The 19,899-nt window shown below is 37.7% G+C and overlaps 1 protein-coding gene across 1 annotated transcript in view; it reads left to right on the top strand.

The window, feature by feature from the left end:
- Positions 1–19,899, top strand: part of LOC150087545 (ornithine decarboxylase-like) — a 94,532-nt gene that overhangs the window by 63,482 nt on the left and 11,151 nt on the right. The window lies entirely within an intron of this gene.

Genomic DNA, 19,899 nt, shown 5'->3' with positions numbered 1-19,899 from the left:
TATAAGTAAGCATTAGTAAAAATGGGTGTTAATATCATAGGCTTGTAGAGAAGGTAAATCGAAACCAAAACTAAAAGCTACCTGGAGTCATTAAGTAGAGTGACGTACACAGCCAAATGCAAAAGGTAGAAATAATGACAAGTTACAGTTTTTATAGATTTAGAGAAACAGATAGGGATGACCTCTTTTGTTGAAAAATAATTTGGGAAAGATAGCCTAAAAACATGAAACGTCAGAAGTACGTGGACATACCAAAATGTGAAGGAACATGCAAAACAGAAAATAGAACAAGAATAATTCGAACTACAGGAGATTAAAAATTTCTCACATTCCTTCACATTTTGATATGTCCATGGCCTTAATGACTCCAGCTAACTTTTAGTTTTGGTTTCGATTTTCCCTTCTCTACAAGCTTGTGGTATTAGCACCCATTTTTACTAACGCTTATACTAGAGCCCTTTCTTTATGGTTGTGCCTTACACACCAAGTGTAGCCGACCGGGCTAGCCGAGTGGGTAAAGTACCTGCCCGGCAACCCAAAGGTCGCGGGTTCGATTCCCGCCTCGGGCTTGGATCAAAGTACTGCAAAAACCTTGGGAGGTGCAATATGGCCACAGAAGCCGATGCGCCAACAACTACCAAATCAATCAATCAATCAACACACCAAGTAAGTTCAGTATTTTTAATGACTTTTTCTACACTTTTTTCTTTATACTGTCTTTTTCTATTTTTTTTTCCCCATTCGTGCACTAAAACTATTAGTGCAATACAAGGGTGATACGAATGCTCCGTCTATCCTTGATCCTGTTTCTATTTTCGCCTTCTTTTGAACATCTTTTCTCCCCTTCCCATCCCCTAAAACTTACCATTTGCATTGTCTATATGTTTTCATTACCTTTCAGCCCTTCCACACTTAGCATTAGCAAGGGCACATGATGCAAGAAAGCAAGCTTATAGCATCAGCCAAAAAAAAAAACCCCTTATTTCACCAATCCACTTGCTCCAAATGTTTGTCAAGTTCTGCCTTGAATCTGCTTAAGCTATCAACTTCTACAACAACAGATGGAAGTTTGTTCCAGCAATCAACCACCTGCTGGCAAAAGGCAAACTTCTGCAGATCTATCCTCAATTTGAATTTATGCCCTCTCAGGTGATTATTCTGAGCAAGAGGAAGAACCCCATCAGCATTCAAGCACACGCTTCTTGATTAGACCGGGGTTCGAGCCCGTCACCACCAAATACGAAGATTGCGGAAAGGTCAGGGAATGACCACCGCATATCCCGGAGCAATATGGCCTTAGTTGCTAATGCTCCTAAAAACCAAACAACATCAGCATTCAACATGCTCAAACCATTCAAGGCTTTATACACCTCTATCAGATCATCGTGCAGGTTCCTAGTCTCCAGACACTAATTTGCAAAACTTAAGCCTTTGTTCTGTTCATTAATCTTGTTGCCCTTCTCTGTACTCGTTCCAACAGCTCTACATCCTTAAAATGAAGCCTCCAGACCTGCATACAGTACTCAAGGTGTGGCCTGACCATTGCCTTATACAAGAGGATAATCACCTCCTATCCCTGCTAGAAAAATTCCTGTATATCATTGACAAGACACCATGAGCTAGTCTTGCAGACCATCTGCGCTGCTCAGAAAACTTCATATCTGCCTGCACAACTGCCCCCAGGGCCTTTTCATTCTCTACCACTGTCAGTGTGGTACCACAGAGTTGATACGTTACTCTGGGATTACTGCTTCTAATATGTAGTACTTTACATTTGTCAATGTTAAACTTCATTTGCAACCTCTCAGCCCATCTGCTCAACTTTTCTAGATCCTTGCAGCAGTGTACTGTCATTAGTGTCATTAACAACCCTTCCAACCTTCGTATCATCTGCAAACTTGGACTTTAAGCCTGATATACCACCATCAATATTATTTATAAATACAGAAAACAATGGATCCAACACTGAACCCTGAGGGACTCCACTAATAACATTAGTCCATGATGATCAGTGTCCATTGATTACCTGTCTTCTCTCACTCAACCCTCCCTTTATCCATAGCAGCAGTTTGCCTCCAATGCCACACTGCTCCAATTTGTGCAGCAGTCTTCCATGTGTAACAGTATCAGAGGCCTTTCTAAGATCCAAATATATGATATCAAAGTCATTATTTGCATCCAGTTCCTATGTGACTATATCATAGTATCCAGTCAGATTTGTCAGACAATGCTTCCCCTTAACAAACCCATGCTGTGTCCAAGCTGTAACTGAAGCCTTGTCTAGATGATCCTGCAATGCTTCTTTAACCAGTGCCTCCATTAATTTCCCTAGAACAGAAGTTAAACTAACAGGTCTGTAATTAGCTGTCTCCCCCTTTTGATCCTCCTTTGTGGATTGCGGCGACATTTGCACATCTCCAGTCTCCTGGAGATGCGCAAATGTGACTTATGATACTTCCCTGGACTCCCCCGAGTCCAGGGAAGCTGTCATAATTATGGCTAAGAGTTTGTTTACTTCCTTTGCTGCCTCCTTTAATATAACTGGATAGATTCCATCCACCACAGGTGCCTTTCTTATGTTAACCTTCAACAATTTCTCCACTTTACTCGGTATTACAAGATTATCTAGCTTACTTCCAGAGTTGAATATACCTCTGGCATTCCCCTCCCTGAATAACTCATGTGTGAATGTAGATGCAAAATATTCATTTAGTTTGCTAGCTACCTGAGTAGGATCATCAACAGTTGAACCATTGATATCAGGTGGACTAATCTGATTCATCCCCTTCCTTCTAGAGTTTACATAAGTAAAGGACTCTTTGCTGTTTTTCTTTGCATCCTTTGCCAAAGTTTACTAGTAATTTGCCTGCCTAACCTCCTTTGTAACTTGGTTACAGACCAGCTTATATCTATTGTAGTCTTCTGTGTCACATGTTAATTTATATGTATCCCATGTATTTTTTTTTTCTCTGTCACATGTCTAATTAGTTCATCTGACATCCATTTAGGCCTAAACCTTGAACAATATTTCTTGGTATGAAAAGCCTAGTAGCTTCCAAGATTAATTCTTTGAATGCTTCCCATTTTGCTGTTGGTAACATCATCAATTGGCCCCACTGTATAGAATTTAAATACTGTCCTAGACCGCCATAGTCACCTTTACAAAAGCAAAAACTCTTTACCCTTGATGGTAGTTCTCTTTGAGTAAATCCCACTTCAGCATACTGTGATCACTGCCACCTAGTGGTTCCTTTATCTCCAGTTTCTTGATGCATGAAGAATCACTACTGATAATCAGATCAAGAATATTACTCCCTCTAGTTGCCTCCCGAACATGCTGCTATAAAAAACGATCATCCATAAAAGCCTTGCTAGTGTGCATGACCAACCCACAAATTCCAGTCAATCTCTGGCTAATTAAAATGCCCCATTATAAGGCACTCTGATTTACTGGCCCACTATTTTTTGCACAATTGCTCATTATACTCATCAGATTCATTTGACCTATAACTCACACCTCATTTTCCCTTTCCCAGTGCTTATGTCACACCAAACAGACTCAACATTGCATTGTCCTATGCAAAGTTGAGTGCATCCAACATCAAGTGGATGCACTTCCTTAGATTTTTTCATAACTAACAGCATAATCCCTATATCTTTTAAAAGGCCTATGGGGCTGGGTAATTCCATATTGAAATAATTACACTCAAACACCAGCCAAGTGGTTTAATTTTACTATAAAATAAGATATAAAATAAATATGATACAAATATTGTTTAAACTAGACTATTACAATAAATACAATAAAATAGGTTAAAACAATTAAAAACAATGCTAAAATCATTAAAATATACTAAAATACCGAAGCTTTCGGAGACCACTGTCTCCTTCCTCAACAGTGTACTATTAATGGCATGACACATCCTTAAGTAACAGGCCTGTGGCACTCAAACACGTGATTCACCAGGCACGTAGTCGGCATTTCCCACTTGTGCACAGGAAACGGAAGTGCCCCGGGAGCATGCCATACGAAATAGATCATCATGTCTGAGGACAACCGCCTCAAACAGGGGGTGTAAACGCATATCCCTGTTGATAGTATTATGACTAGATGCACAGATTTGTAAGCTCTCGAGCCACTTTCGTTCCCAGAACCCACGGGCATGGTCAGTTATGACTGCGTCTTCAGGGGAGATCCGATGTTGCTTCTTCCAGAAACGCTCTGCCACAGCAGACCTCCCATAGTTCGCAGTCTTTATAGCTTTGACTGCTATTTATTGTAATAGTCTAGTTTAACCGATATTTATTTTATTTTATAGTAAAATTTTAACCGCTTGGCTGGTGTTTGAGTGTAATTATTTCAGCATAACCCCTCCTCCCTGTCTATCCTTTCTGTACATATTGTACTCCCCAAATTCCAGTTCTGCACTGCTTATGTCTGAGTGGCACCATGTCTCTGATATCCCAACAATATCTACCTTTGATATCTTGACTAGCACTTCAAGCCCATCGAATTTATGAACTATACTCCTAGCATTGGTGTATATGCAAGTATACAAGCACCTGTTTCTACTCTTAGTTATCCTAACACAGCCCATGTATTTACTTGTTCCACTATGACTCCCAGCAGTCCTGGAAATCCCCATTGCCTTGATTTCCAGGCTGCTGCTCAATTGCATTTCAATAGAAGTGGTGCAAGAATCACTTTTAATCTACTAGTCCGTGTATCCCCCAAGCCAGCAGTTAACCGACCCACCTAACTCTGCCTCGATAGCATCAGCAAATATTCTTGCATTTCTATTTAACGACCACAGACCAGGCTGAGAAAAATTCTGCCGACCCCTTGAGCCTTGCACAATCTCTCTCTCTCTCTCTCTCTCTCTCGGGCCGAATTGATTGACAAGGCTGTCATCATTTACTCCCTATCGTGTCTGGGCAGAATTGCAGACACTTTCAAATTCAACCCTAACTCACTGCTTTTTTTTTTTTCAGCATTGACTTGTACTTGTTAAGTAATTCCGCCAGTCTCCTACTCTTAATATCGTTAGTGCCAAAGTTTACAATATCACCCTTTGTGCCCCTAGAAGATGATATCTGTTCTACAACGTCATCTACCTTTGCCCCTGGTCCTGTTCCATCTATCCTTTTTGCACAATATGTTCCCCATTTCCCTGACAATAGTCACCTACAACAACTAGTTCCTTTGGGACCAGTGCATTCTGCCTTGGGGTTTGCACTGTGTTGCTTGATGTTCAAGTGCAAGCTCTGGCATTGATGTGGGCAGCTGAGAGCTTGATGATTCCCTCAATTTAAATCCTTCGAGGGCATCCACCCTGTCCTTCAAGCTCTCATATAAGCTCATAACAATGCTGAGTTGGTGCCTGATTTCCTCACACTCCTTACTTCGCACACACTTCCCCATAGCAATATCATGTCCCATTCCTGATTGCTCCACAAACATCAAACAAGCAGTGCATTTCAATAGACTGATTCAGAGGACAACTGCCCCCTCCCCCCCTCAGTTCTCCTCTGAGCCACAGCACTTCCATTAGTTTGAGCCTTTTGCTTTGCTGCTCTGGTCTGAGTCATGATATTTCACATACATTTGTATTATATTCCAAATTACACTTTTGTAAATTTATTTTAATTAACATTTTTTACACTGCGTAGGGACTACCTTGTTTACTAGTATTACGATAAAAGGCTGCATATTTGCCCTCCCTTTTTCTAATACTACAGATAAGTTTGGAAATGCAGTGCCTGATACATGGTCAGAAGTGGTCCCCTGATGAATTTATATATATATATATATTTTTTTTTTTTTTTTTTTTTAATTTTTTTACCTGTTTAACCACTGCTTCACTTCCACTTTGTACTATCCCTTAAACTTAGTTCTGGCACCTTGTGTACTTTTCATTTCCATTTTCACAGACACTAATTCTACAAACCACACATTTATATCCTTTTATATATATATTTATATCCTTTTTTATATATATATATATATATATTATTCTTTAGTAATATGATAATTTATGTTGTATTTTACTTTTAATATACTTTTATAGTGGTTTTCCTTAAATTATTTCTAGATTTTTCTGTTGTCCCGGTAGCTGTTTTAGCAATGCCCGGGTACGAACAAAGTACATATTATTATTTTATCTTTCTATTGTGGTTTATTGTGTTTATTTTCTTAATTACGGGTGTTTTCTACTCATAGGTATTATGGTTAATACATTACTGGTCTTTAAGCTAGCCTAAACTCGGTTATCTTAAATGCCCAGGGCCTATTCATTTATTATTTTTCAACTTGTTACGTATTGCTAAAGAAATTGTCATATTAATTATAGATGAAAAACTGTAGCAATACTACTTTATGACAAAATGATAAAATATTAAACATTTTTATACATTTATTGTATTACATCTTTATACATATTTGTATTACATCACATGGTCGTCAATCCCCTACTTCATCGGGGGCTTTGAGCGGATTGACGGTCCATTCGATGTAATGCATTACTTATTCCCATTGCTATTAGTTAAATAGGTATTATTTATTATAAATTTATTATGAACCGAATTAATATCCCATAATTTCTACAGCAACTGTGATAGAATACACAAAGCCCAACGGGTGAGTTTTTTAAAAAATTACAATAACTTTACTTACTTGATGTGTATAAGTGGAGGTCGTAGTGTCGAATCAGGAAAGTTTCCCATCCTACTTGATGTGTTTCGGTGGAGGTCGTCGAGTCGAAAAAGGAATGTTTCGCACCCTTAACTTGTTTTATAGATGGCTATTTTTATGGTTTTGTCGCTTTAGCGTTTCCCTGTGTTCCGATGGTGTTTTGGCGGAAGTCCCCGAACTTCAGGCCAAGGTCTATTATGGTGGTTTTGTGGCAGGTTAAATGAATTTATTTAGTTGTGTATTTACAATATTTTTACATTTATTTTATGTCTCACCTCGGACAGTGCCGGTACCCGCTTTTCCAAGGCGTAACAGCACTTGTTTGTCCAGAGGCAAAACTATATACATATATACAGCCTCTTACTATGGGAGAGGGGGGGGTTTAATTTTGGCAATAGGTTGTAGTGCAGTCAGGCGACGAGCCTCGCCTGAGTGCAATAAACCTAGTAAATAAGGGGATACTCTTCTGAGTAATTACTATTATATTTTTAGTTGGCTTTTGATAAAAGTATATGGGTCTACATTGGGATGGTGTTTTCTAATATTTGCGTATATGGCAGTTCTTACGTGATATCTACTGTATTGTTTGGGAATTTTGTTTCTATCCAGCGTTATAATGAGTTTTTTAATGGCTATATTTCCACTATTTATATTGTTGCATATTTGTAATAGTCTGTTTGTCTGATTTCTTATGGTATTACCATGTATATGCTTTGCTATGTTACTTTCCCAGTGTCTGAGTTTTATTGTTTCGAAATTAAATGATTAAAACGAAATTAAAATCATTTAATTTCGAAACAATAAAACTCAGACACTGGGAAAGTAACATAGCAAAGCATATACATGGTAATACCATAAGAAATCAGACAAACAGACTATTACAAATATGCAACAATATAAATAGTGGAAATATAGCCATTAAAAAACTCATTATAACGCTGGATAGAAACAAAATTCCCAAACAATACAGTAGATATCACGTAAGAACTGCCATATACGCAAATATTAGAAAACACCATCCCAATGTAGACCCATATACTTTTATCAAAAGCCAACTAAAAATATAATAGTAATTACTCAGAAGAGTATCCCCTTATTTACTAGGTTTATTGCACTCAGGCGAGGCTCGTCGCCTGACTGCACTACAACCTATTGCCAAAATTAAACCCCCCCCTCTCCCATAGTAAGAGGCTGTATATATGTATATAGTTTTGCCTCTGGACAAACAAGTGCTGTTACGCCTTGGAAAAGCGGGGTACCGGCACTGTCCGAGGTGAGACATAAAATAAATGTAAAAATATTGTAAATACACAACTAAATAAATTCATTTAACCTGCCACAAAACCACCATAATAGACCTTGGCCTGAAGTTCGGGGACTTCCGCCAAAACACCATCGGAACACAGGGAAACGCTAAAGCGACAAAGCCATAAAAATAGCCATCTATAAAACAAGTTAAGGGTGCGAAACATTCCTTTTTCGACTCGACGACCTCCACCGAAACACATCAAGTAGGATGGGAAACTTTCCTGATTCGACACTACGACCTCCACTTATACACATCAAGTAAGTAAAGTTATTGTAATTTTTTAAAAAACTCACCCGTTGGGCTTTGTGTATTCTATCACAGTTGCTGTAGAAATTATGGGATATTAATTCGGTTCATAATAAATTTATAATAAATAATACCTATTTAACTAATAGCAATGGGAAAGGGACAAAAATGGGAATTTAAAAGAAACTTAGAATTCAGTATTGGACAAAATAGCAAAGCTGTGATAGATACAAACAGAAACGGGTAAGTAAGTAATGCATTACATCGAATGGACCGTCAATCCGCTCAAAGCCCCCGATGAAGTAGGGGATTGACGACCATGTGATGTAATATAAAGATGTAATACAATAAATGTATAAAAATGTTTAATATTTTATCATTTTGTCATAAAGTAGTATTGCTACAGTTTTTCATCTATAATTAATATGACAATTTCTTTAGCAATACGTAACAAGTTGAAAAATAATAAATGAATAGGCCCTGGGCATTTAAGATAACCGAGTTTAGGCTAGCTTAAAGACCAGTAATGTATTAACCATAATACCTATGAGTAGAAAACACCCGTAATTAAGAAAATAAACACAATAAACCGCAATAGAAAGATAAAATAATAATTATATATATATATTAGTGAAACTTCCCTTTAACGGACAGCCATGGGGAACGAAAATGTGTCCGTTAGAGAGAATACAATTACATACACAAGAGATAAAGAAAAATCGTTAAACATTTAATATAAAATTAAATTAAATTTATATACAGATTTTGCACAATATTTTTGTAAATAATATACATACAATTGTGCCGTGCATATTATGACTTTATCTTAAGAAAAATGCATACAGTAATCACTTATTTTCTTCTGCACCTTCTTCCGGCTGATAATTTTGTTTTCAACATTTGTTTGGGGTGAAGAAACCATTGAAAGTCCTTCAGTATCTTCTTCAGCGGCGAAAAACATTTTTAAACGATTGATTTGTATGAGCACTTCTATTTTCATCGGTGGTTCGTCGTTAAACATTTAATATAAAATTAAATTAAATTTATATACAGATTTTGCACAATATTTTTGTAAATAATATACATACAATTGTGCCGTGCATATTATGACTTTATCTTAAGAAAAATGCATACAGTAATCACTTATTTTCTTCTGCACCTTCTTCCGGCTGATAATTTTGTTTTCAACATTTGTTTGGGGTGAAGAAACCATTGAAAGTCCTTCAGTATCTTCTTCAGCGGCGAAAAACATTTTTAAACGATTGATTTGTATGAGCACTTCTATTTTCATCGGTGGTTCGTCGTTAATATGTTCTTCGACAGAATGACTTGCTTCCATTTCTTCATCCTCATGAGGAACTTCTTGAAAAATATCGATTATAATGTCTTTGATATCTAGAGCACCATCTTCTGTAGTGAGGTTTGAGTCTATATCTTTGTAGCGGAAGTATCATACATTATCAATAGATGTTGAAGTTCTTGTTCTTCTTGGTGCTCCACATTGCTGTTCACAACTTCAATTTTTGTGTTTGAGAAGCCAGACTTTACAAAACAGTTCACGACAGTTTGTTTTCTAATTGCGTTTGCTGAAGAGGAAATCCATTGAATCAGCATCTAGGATGCTGATTTTCTTTGCAAGGTCACTCGCGCATTTTACATCGTTCATGTTTGCAATGAGATGTCTTAAAACACGTTTTCTGTAGTGAAGTTTAAAATTTTTTATTATCCCTTGATCCAAGGGCTGACACTCTGCAGATGATGTGTTTGGTGGCAGAAAAATGATTTGAATGTTGGACAATTCAATGTGCGGATGAGATCCAGCATTATCCGTGAAAAGAATAATTTTTCTGTTTTGACGAATCATGTTTGGTTAAAGTGACTGATCCATTCGCTCATGATATCTCGTGTCATCCATGCTTTTTTTATTAGACTTCCAGTCAACATCCAAAAGATTCAACTTTATGCCCTTGAAACAACGAGGATTTTGTGGGTTTCCAATAACAAGAGGTTGTTCAAAGTCTTCCAGCATATTTGTACACAATAGTACAGTCAAGCGTTCCTTAGAAATTTTTCCGCCCTGGCACTTTTCGTTTTTTAGACTCATTGTTTTTTCAGGAAGAGCTTTAAAAAAAACAACCCTGTTTCTTCACAGTTGTAAATATCCTTAGCTTCAAAATCACGACATAAATCTTCCAATTTGATGGTCCACTCTGTTACAACCCCAGTATCAACAGATCCACCTTCACCACTTACGGTTTTCCAAGAAATTTTATGCTGAGTTTTGAACTTGTCTAGCCATCCCACAGAAGCTTTGAACTCATTTACTCCCATAGATTTCGCAACCTCCAAAGCCTTTTCCCTAATAATAGGCCCATTAATGGGAATTTTTTTAGCACATTCGCGACAAAACCACTCATACGTAACATTGTCAATTTGAAGTCCAACAGTTTTCGGGAATGATTTTTGAACCTGATCATTTCCGTGTTGCCAAAATTGTTTGAGCAGTTCATTTTTTTTTTTCCTTTAGGATGTCGCTTACCTGCGTCTTCCCGATTTTGAATTTTGCAGCGAGATTGCGAACACTATTTTTTGCCGATCATACGCATTAATGAGTTTATCTTTTAAAGTTAAATGTTTACGAGAAGACATTGTGCACTTCACACGACACTGAACAAAACTGGAAAGACGAAAGGCCGACAAAATTTCCCCCCCCCCCCTACACACACTGAATTCATCAGAAGTTTTACACGTGCCTTAAAATTTTTGAAAAAGGATTTAGAACCGCAACGTAAACCTTGATAAAATTCAGAGAATCGGAAATAGAAAATAAACACACGATTGAGGCAATACACGGAAGAAACGTTCCTAGAAAAAGGGCCGTGAGCTCTCCTGCTGTCCGTTATGGGGAGATCAAATGAGATCAAATTAAGTGCTAATCTAAACGAAACAGTGCAGATTGCGTGTCCGCATCTGTTAGAGAGAATGTCCGCTAGACAGAAGCTGCAAACACATTGAAACCAATGGAGGCGAGTTGAGGAATTTGAAAATGTCCGTTAACGAGAGGTGTCCGTTAGAAGTTTCACTGTGTGTATATATATATAGTAGTAATAAAACAGTTAAAAGAAGCAAAAAAAAAATATATTTTTTTTGCTTTTTGTTTTGTATTACTATATATATATATATATATAGTAATACAAAATAGTTAAAAAAAAAAAAAAATAAAATAAGCAGGGGGAAAAAAGTTATAGTATGTCTAATGCTCCAAAACATGTAGTGCAGCAGTAGAGGAAGCAAAAGGATATAAATGTGTGGTTTGTAGAATTAGTCTATGGAAATGAAAAGTACACAAGGTGCCAGAACTAAGAAGTTTAAGGGATAGTAGAAACTGGAAGTGTAGTGGTGAAAAAGTGAAAGAATTTGAAAAACCTAGTACAAAGATGAACTGGGACTGAGGAAACAAACAATAAACAGAAATATTTTTATACAAATAAATAACACTGTATTCAGATATGGGAGAGCAATTTTATCAAGGGGCTGAATCAAGCGATGGCAAATATGATACACAGCCAGGAATTTTATCAGGGCACTACTCTTGATCTTGTATCAGGCACTGTATTTCCAAACTTATCTTTAGTATTAGAAAAAGGGTGGGAGCAAATATGCAGCCTCTATTGTTAATACTAACAGACAAGGTAGTCCCAATGCAGTGTAAAAATTAAGATAATGTAATTTTTTAATTTAATACAAATTTACAAAAAGTGTAATGTGAAATAATATAAATTTTTGTACCACGCAGAAGGGGTAAGAATAATTAAATTAATGTGGTTAAAAAAATGTAAAAATTTTAAATATCCAGCAGAGAAATTTGATCAATAAGTGTTGACAAGCAAAATGGTTATAGGTAACAGAAATTTGTGGGTTAGGAAAGGGGAGAAAAAGATTGGCAAAAATAGTGATAGAATGCAGGATAATCAGAGCGTTCGTATCACCCTCATATTACAGTAATAGTTTTATGAACGGGGGTAAAAAATTGAAAAGACAGTATAAAGATAAAAAAAAGTGTAGAAAAAGTCAGTAAAAATACTGAACTTACTGGGTGTGTAAGGCCCAACCTTAAAGAAAGGGTTCTGGTATAAGCAAGCATAAGTAAAAATGGGTGTTAATACCATGGGCTTGTAGAGAACGGAATTAGAAACCAAAACTAAAAGTGGGTGTTACCTGGATTCATTAAGTCACACAGAAGAGACTTACACAGCCAAGATGCATAAGAGGGAAACAATGACAAGTCAGAGTTATATAGATTGAGATACAGATAGTGATGGCCTCTATCATTGGAAAAAAAAAAAATGTGGGTAAGATGTCCTAAAAACAATTTCCAGACTGCAGGAATACAAATATGTAAAGGAACATGTGAAACAGAAAGTAAAACAATAATAATTACAATCTACAGGATTTGAAATTCTGGTGAAATTTTAGATGATCAGAGAACGGTGTATAGATCACGGCTCCAAACTTCTAGGGTAACAAGCCGCTGTAGACAGAGATGCACTGTTTGGCTACATCTGAAGTTGATTGAAGGTTGAGTGAATCCGTTGAAGAGCATGAAAAAAAATCCGGCAGGCAAAAAACTTTGGCAACACAATGGCAAAATTCGAAAACCACGAAGTATTTTCGTATCCACTGATAAAAATTTTTTCACCAAATAAAAGGCCTGGTTGAATGATGCCGGTTTTGTAAAGAAAAACAAAACCATTCACAACACAAGGCTACCAAACCCAGTGGTTATTATCAGGGAAGATACTAAAAGTCCAGGAATAAAAAGCCAAATGTACAGGATTCCAAATGGCAGAAGGGAAGAATTCTGACTAAACGTGTGAAAAATTTAGAGTAAAGCAACAGTAGTCTCATTCCAAAAAAGAACCTTAAATGGAAGTCATGAACAGTGATTACTAACCAAGTAGTGGAAATCCCACCAAATAATATACAACTGTACAATTTAACATGGACAGGTGCCAAGTAAATCGAAATTGAATTTATTTTCAATTGTAGGAGAAACTATACTGAAACAGTATTTGATGAAAAAGGGAGGTATATTATTTAAAAGCTTGTTTTGAAAATCTTTTTCTCTCCTTCCCCACCCCAATAATTTTACAATTCCCTATACCATTTACTTGTCAACACTTTTTGATCAAATTTCTCTGCTGCATATTTAAATTTTTACATTTTTTAACCACGTTAATTTAATTATTTTTTTACCCCTTCCGCACGGTACAAACATTTGTATTATTTCACATTACACTTTTGTAAATTTGTATTAAATTTAAAAATTACATTATTAACTTAATTTTTACACTGCGTTGGGACTACCTTGTCTGTTAATATTATGATAAAGACTGCATATTTGCTCCCACCCCTTTGCTAATACTATAGACAAGTTTGGAAACAGTGCCTGATATATGATCAGGAGTAGTCCCCCTGATGAAATTCCTGGCTATGTATCATGTTTTCTTTTACTGTATTCTGATTTTACATATTTACCATCCCCTGATTTGACCTCTTGCTAAAATTGCCCTCCCATAACTGAGTACAGTGTTATTTGTTTATTTTTTTTCTTACTATTGAATACACCATGAATTGTCAAACTTATTTGCAAAAAGATCTAAACTTCCCAAACATTTCCTAATTCATTTCACAAATATACTTGGTCTCAATTCTAATCTCAATGATGTGCGTTTACACTTGCAGTCTGCCAAACCCCCATGTACTTTTTCTGACTGAATCTCAGTTATCAGTTGATTCAACTACTGCTCATCTCAGTTGCCCAAATTATTTGCTGTATGGTTCCTTTTGCCTAAAGGGTGGTACTTGTGCATATGTCCGTTCTGATATTCCCTGTCAAAGACTGTAATTTGGAATCTTCTCTTTTCGATCTTCTCTGGTTTAAAATCTCTCTACCTCATTGTGTCAAATTCATCTTTTTCCCAACTCCACTAATCACGTGGAGCTCTTTGACTTCCTCTCATTGCAACTTGACTTTCTCCATTCCAACTTTCCTAACAGTGAGGTAATTTTCCTTGGTGATTTTAATGTTCACAACTCCAGCTGGCTTCCATTTTCTAGTCGCACCGACCCAGCTGGGCAAGATGCTGAGGCTTTTGTAATTACTAATGACCTTCCACAGATTGTTCATTTACTTACAAGAATACCTGACAATCCTAACCATACAGCGAATAATTTTGATCTTTTTCTCATAAACACTACTTCTAATAACACGGTCGAAGCGAGTGGTCCTTCAGGCACCTCAGATCACAACTTGTTGGTGATTGTCTCTTCTCAAATGGAGCCTTTATCTCATGGCTATTCTTAACCTCGTATTGTTTGGCATTACAAGAATGAAAATGGGATGACCTGCGAGATTTCTTTTCCTTGGTCAGATTACTGTTTCAAAACTTCTGATGTCAACGTTTGCTCAGATCGTGTCAGTGAAATTATTTTTGCAGCAATGGAATCCTTTATCCCACACCATTTTATCCCATACCGCTTCCTTTATCTAAACCTTTGTTTTCCAATAAATGTGCTAAGGCTGTTCAAGAGAAGAACGTTGCATATTGTAATTGGCTTGTTTACAATTCTTCAGTTTCATTTTCTGCCTACACCAAAGCTCGCAACAATTGTAAAGCAGTTATTAATCAGTCCAAACTAGAGTTTGAACAAGCTAAGAGTAGAAAACTTGCTTCTTGCCCTAATGGTAGCTGAGCATTCTGGTCTCTTGCCAAAGCTATCGGCTGCAACTTTTGTCCATCTCTGCTCCCACCTCTGTCCAGACTAGATGATTCTGTTGTCACTTCAGCCAAGGATAAAGCTGACCTGCTAGCATCCCATTTTTCTTCCAACTCACGTATTAATGATCTTTATAAAACGCCTCCCACCATTCCCCACACGCTCAATTCTATGCCTCCTGTGGTCTTCCATCAAAAGGATGCCAGAAGGATTTTGATGAATCTTGATGCTAAGAAAGCTCCAGGTCCCAATGGTATTTCTTCACTTGTTCTCAAAACCTGTGCTCCTGAACTTACTCCTGTTCTTTGCTGCCTTTTTTTTCACTTTCTTATTCCAAAGGTGTTTTTTCTTCTGCTTGGAAATTTGCTCATATCCAGCCAATTCCTAAAAAGAGTGACAAATCCCTTCCATCCAATTACCATCCCATTGCAATTACTTCTCTTTCTAAAGTAATGGAGAAATCAATTAACCGGCAACTCCTAAACTACCTAGAAACCTTCCATCTGATCAACAATCACCACTATGGATTCTGTCAGTGTCGATCCACTGGTGATATTCTGGCTTATGTTACCTATTTATGGACTAATTTCATGCAAAAAGTTCGGTGAAACAAGCAGTTGGTCTTGACATCTGAAAGGCTTTCAATCATGTTTGGCATAAAGTTCTGCTAAACAAGCTTCCATCTTATGGTTTGCCAACTGTTTTTTTTTTTTTTTTTGTGTTATTGGTTATCCAGTTTTTTCTCTGATTGCTCACTGAGGGTGATGTTAGATGGCTCTATCTTCTAACTTTTCTGCTAATGTTGGTGTCCCTCGAGGTTCAGTTCTTTCCCCCACTCTTTTACACTTGTATATTAATGACCTTCTGCCATAAATGGGAAATCCTATCCATAGTTTTGCCGATGATAGCACATTGCATTATACTTTCCAGTTTGACAAACCTTGCCGTGCTCAATCCGCTTCAACTTCTGTAATATCTGCTACCAATTCCTTAAATGCTGATCTCCGTTAAATTAGTCGAAATTCGTTAAATTCGGACCTGATTACAGTATCTGAAGAGGAATTAGTACAGAAACTGGGCAACCAAAAAGTAATTAGTGCAAAATGTATAAAGACCCAAAAAAAAATGGAAATCTTGCAACTCGATCCGTAATTTTAATATCCAGCACCCCAGATTTGCCATTCTCAGTAAATGCTGGCTACTTAAAGTGCCGAATTTGGCCTTTTATCCCTAATCCCATACGTTGTTTTAAATGCCAAAAATATGGACACTCCCAACAAGCATGTAGAGGTGATGCCATTTGTCCAATTTGTGGTTCCAAGGAGCATACACTAACAGACTGTTCAGCCTCAAGTTCCATTTGCCCCAACTGCAAAGAAAGTCAGCCAGCCTTTTCCAAATCTTGTGAAATGTGGAAAACAGGGAAGAAAATCCAAAAATATAAAATAAAGAACAGTCATGTACCCTGAGGCACGCAGACAGCTTATGTTGACAATGCCCAGTCGTTCATATGTATCTCACACGTGAAGCTGTCATTCAACAGCAGCTCACAGATGTATTAATACCTCCCAGCACATCTCTAGCTAACTGGGTTAAAAACACATCATCAAACTCTGGAAAAGACACACATCAAACTAAAATTAGTGAATCGACCAACACTCCAATCAGTATCCCAACTGAAACTTGGACAATCCCACATGACAAAGAAAAACTTCTAAAGACAACAATAAACCTGAATCATCCACCAGTAGTATGGAAGTAGATGTGAACCCATACTAGAACCTCACACAAATGACACTATGGATACTGTATGCCCCACGTTGCCGAAAATAGATCCAAAAAAACCCTCAAACAAAAAACAGTCAGATGAATCGTCCTTAAATAAACCTAAATGAACCACAGAATTGCAGATGCTTTCATTCCAACACAGACTATGTGCAATACCTAATTAACTAATATTCTCTAGTTGCCTTTTGTTTACAGGAAACATACCTAACCTCACAAATTTCTCCTTCGATAAAGAACTATTGCCTTTATCGAAGAGAACGAAATACTGCTACTGCTGCCCATGGTGGTGTGGCAATTCTAGTAAATTTGAAGATCTCAACTAAACACATCCCACTTCGAACTGATGGAAACTTGCTGTTCGTATAACTCTCCATAGTGCAATAACACTTGTCTCGATCTACCTACTGCCAAATGGTATTTACTCTTTAAAAGATCTTGAAGACTTCTTTATACAGGTAGCTCCACCTCTCTGTATGTTAGGGGACTTTAATGGGCAACACCCCTTATGGGGCTCACCTAAATTGGATAGATGGGGCAGACTAATTGAAAGCTTTTTAGAGGCACTAAGTCTCACTACTCAATACTGGTGCACCGACACACATGTACAGCTGCCAACACATCTCTCAATTTGTTCCCCATTATTGGTCCCGACCATAGAGTGGTATGTAATAAATGACCCCATGAGCAGTGACCACTTCCCAATATTATGAAACTTTTTGGTAACAGACTCCTTCAATTCAACCCCCTGCAGAAAATGGAAATTTGTCCAAGCAGACTGGGCAAAATTTCAATCAATCACCCTTGATGAGGAAAAAATCTGCCTCCAGCATATTGATAATGTGACCGATTACATCACGTCACATCTTCTAAATGCGGCTAAAGACACAATACCACTATCAAATTTCCCAGGTCGAAAGTATCGGGCTAGCTGGGTGGGTAAAGTGCCTGCCTGGCAACACAAAGGTAGTGGGTTCGAATCCCGCCCCGGGCTTGGATCAGAGTAGTGCAAAAACCTTGAGGTGCATTATGGCCACAGAAGCTGATGCACCAAAGCAAAGAGAGCAAAAAAGAAAGCCTGGAATTTGTTTAGGCAATGTCAGAGCACAGTCAATCTCCTTAATTATAAGAAATTAAGGGCAAAAGCACACTTCATACACAAGCAAGCCTGGACCTGTTTTGCATCCAGCTTTCACAGAAACACTGATCCCAAAATAATATGGAGAAAAAAAAATTAGACAGCTGTCTGGTAAGTTTCCTACCATACCCTCTCCAATCCTCTCCTGGAATGGGCAAGACCTATCTAATCCCGTAGATATAGCTAATGCTTTGGGCGTTGCTGAGATTTCTGCAATACCTTTGCTGAATTCTCAGCAACGTCAGCCTATACTACCTCATTCCAGTGAATTAAAAACACTAAAGAAAAGCATGCTATTATTTTCAAACTGCCTGCCTTCTCCCATATAACAAACCTCTGCAATATTCTGAACTGTTACATGCCATTAGAACAGCCCACAATGGTGTTGCCGGGGCAAATGGGATTTATTATGTCATGTTACAACATCTTGATGACAAAGCTTTGCACCTCCTCCTGGTCTTTTACAATTGTATATTTTTAAAAAAATGTTTTTCCAGCTTCTTAGCATCACTATTACAGTTTTGACATTCCTGAAGCCTGGAAAAGATCCATCCAACCCCCACAGATATAGACCCATATCTCTCAAGCTGCCTCAGCAAAATCCTTGAGAAAATTATCCACAAAAGATTCATCTGGGTCATTGAGTCGGAACAGCTAATGAGCCATAGTCAATATGGCTTTCGTCAAAGTAGGTCATGCTTGGATCTTTTAGTCAAAGCTGAATTTGCCATTCGTAATGCTTTTGTCAAACACGAACATCTAGTAATGGTTTCAATAGATATAGAGAAGGCTTTTGATACCACCTGGTGGCACGGTGTACTTAGCGACCTTTACTTTCTCGGACTACAAGGCAGCCTTCCTATATTTGTTCAGAACTTTCTACATACTAGATCATTTCAAGTTTGATAACAACATGTCCTTTCTGCAACTTTCATCCGGGAAGCAGTACTGAGTGCCACTCTTTTTGCTCTTGAGAGTAGATTCTATCACTAAGCAGCTTCCAAATACAGTTGAGACTTACCTTTATGCAGATGACCTTTCCATCTCCTGTCATTCTCAAAACATGAAATCTATTGAAGGACAGCTTCAGATATCACTTAATAAAATTCAACAACTGGTGAACCTCAACAGCTATCAACTCTCGCACCAGAAAACAGTCTCTATCCATTTTTGTAGACAATGCAAACTTCATCTAGATCCTCAACATCAAATTTCTGATGTCTCTGTCCCGGTCACCAGTAAACATACTCAGAGCTTTATCTGCCCAAACGTGGAGTGCAGATTGTACCTCTCTGCTTCGGTTATACAGGGCATTAATCAGATCCTGTCTTGATTATGGTACTCCTGTCTATGATTCTGCCAGAAAGAGTGCATTATGCTGACTCGATCCAGTTCAGCACAGTGCATTGAGGATTGCACTTGGTGCATTCAGAACATCGCCAGCACATAGCCTTTACATTGATGCTCATGAGCCCCCACTACCTTTACATAGGAAATCACTATTACTAAAGTATGCTGTCAAGATACAAAGCTGTGCCTCGCATCATATTCATTCATACCTTTTCAATCCACCATTTGAAATCCTCTACAGAAATAAACCTAGCATGGTAAAACCAGCTGGTCTGTGCCTTCTTGAACTGCTGCAGGTTTGGAATGTTTCCATCCATTTCGTACAACAGGTAGCAACTTGTACTCAGCCACCATGGGTTCCACCTCCTATACCGACACGCAACACTTACCAACTTTTGCAGTTTAAACAAACCGGATCCGAAAATTTGGTGCTCCAGTGTCCGTACATCAAGACGAGAAGAGGTGGTCCTTTCAAGGGCAAGAATAGGTCATACTCATCTAACCCACCTTTTATTTACTCACAGGAGATAAGCCACCACAGTGTCCACATTGTTATATAAATCTGACTGTTAAACATATTCTCATTGACTGCCCCTACTA

This window comes from Mastigoproctus giganteus, chromosome 4 (assembly GCF_048544385.1).
Source record: "Mastigoproctus giganteus isolate SK-2022 chromosome 4, ASM4854438v1, whole genome shotgun sequence".
Lineage (NCBI taxonomy): Eukaryota > Metazoa > Arthropoda > Arachnida > Uropygi > Thelyphonidae > Mastigoproctus > Mastigoproctus giganteus.
The sequence above is the reverse complement of the archived record's forward strand: the minus strand, read 5'-3'. Positions and strand labels throughout refer to the sequence as shown.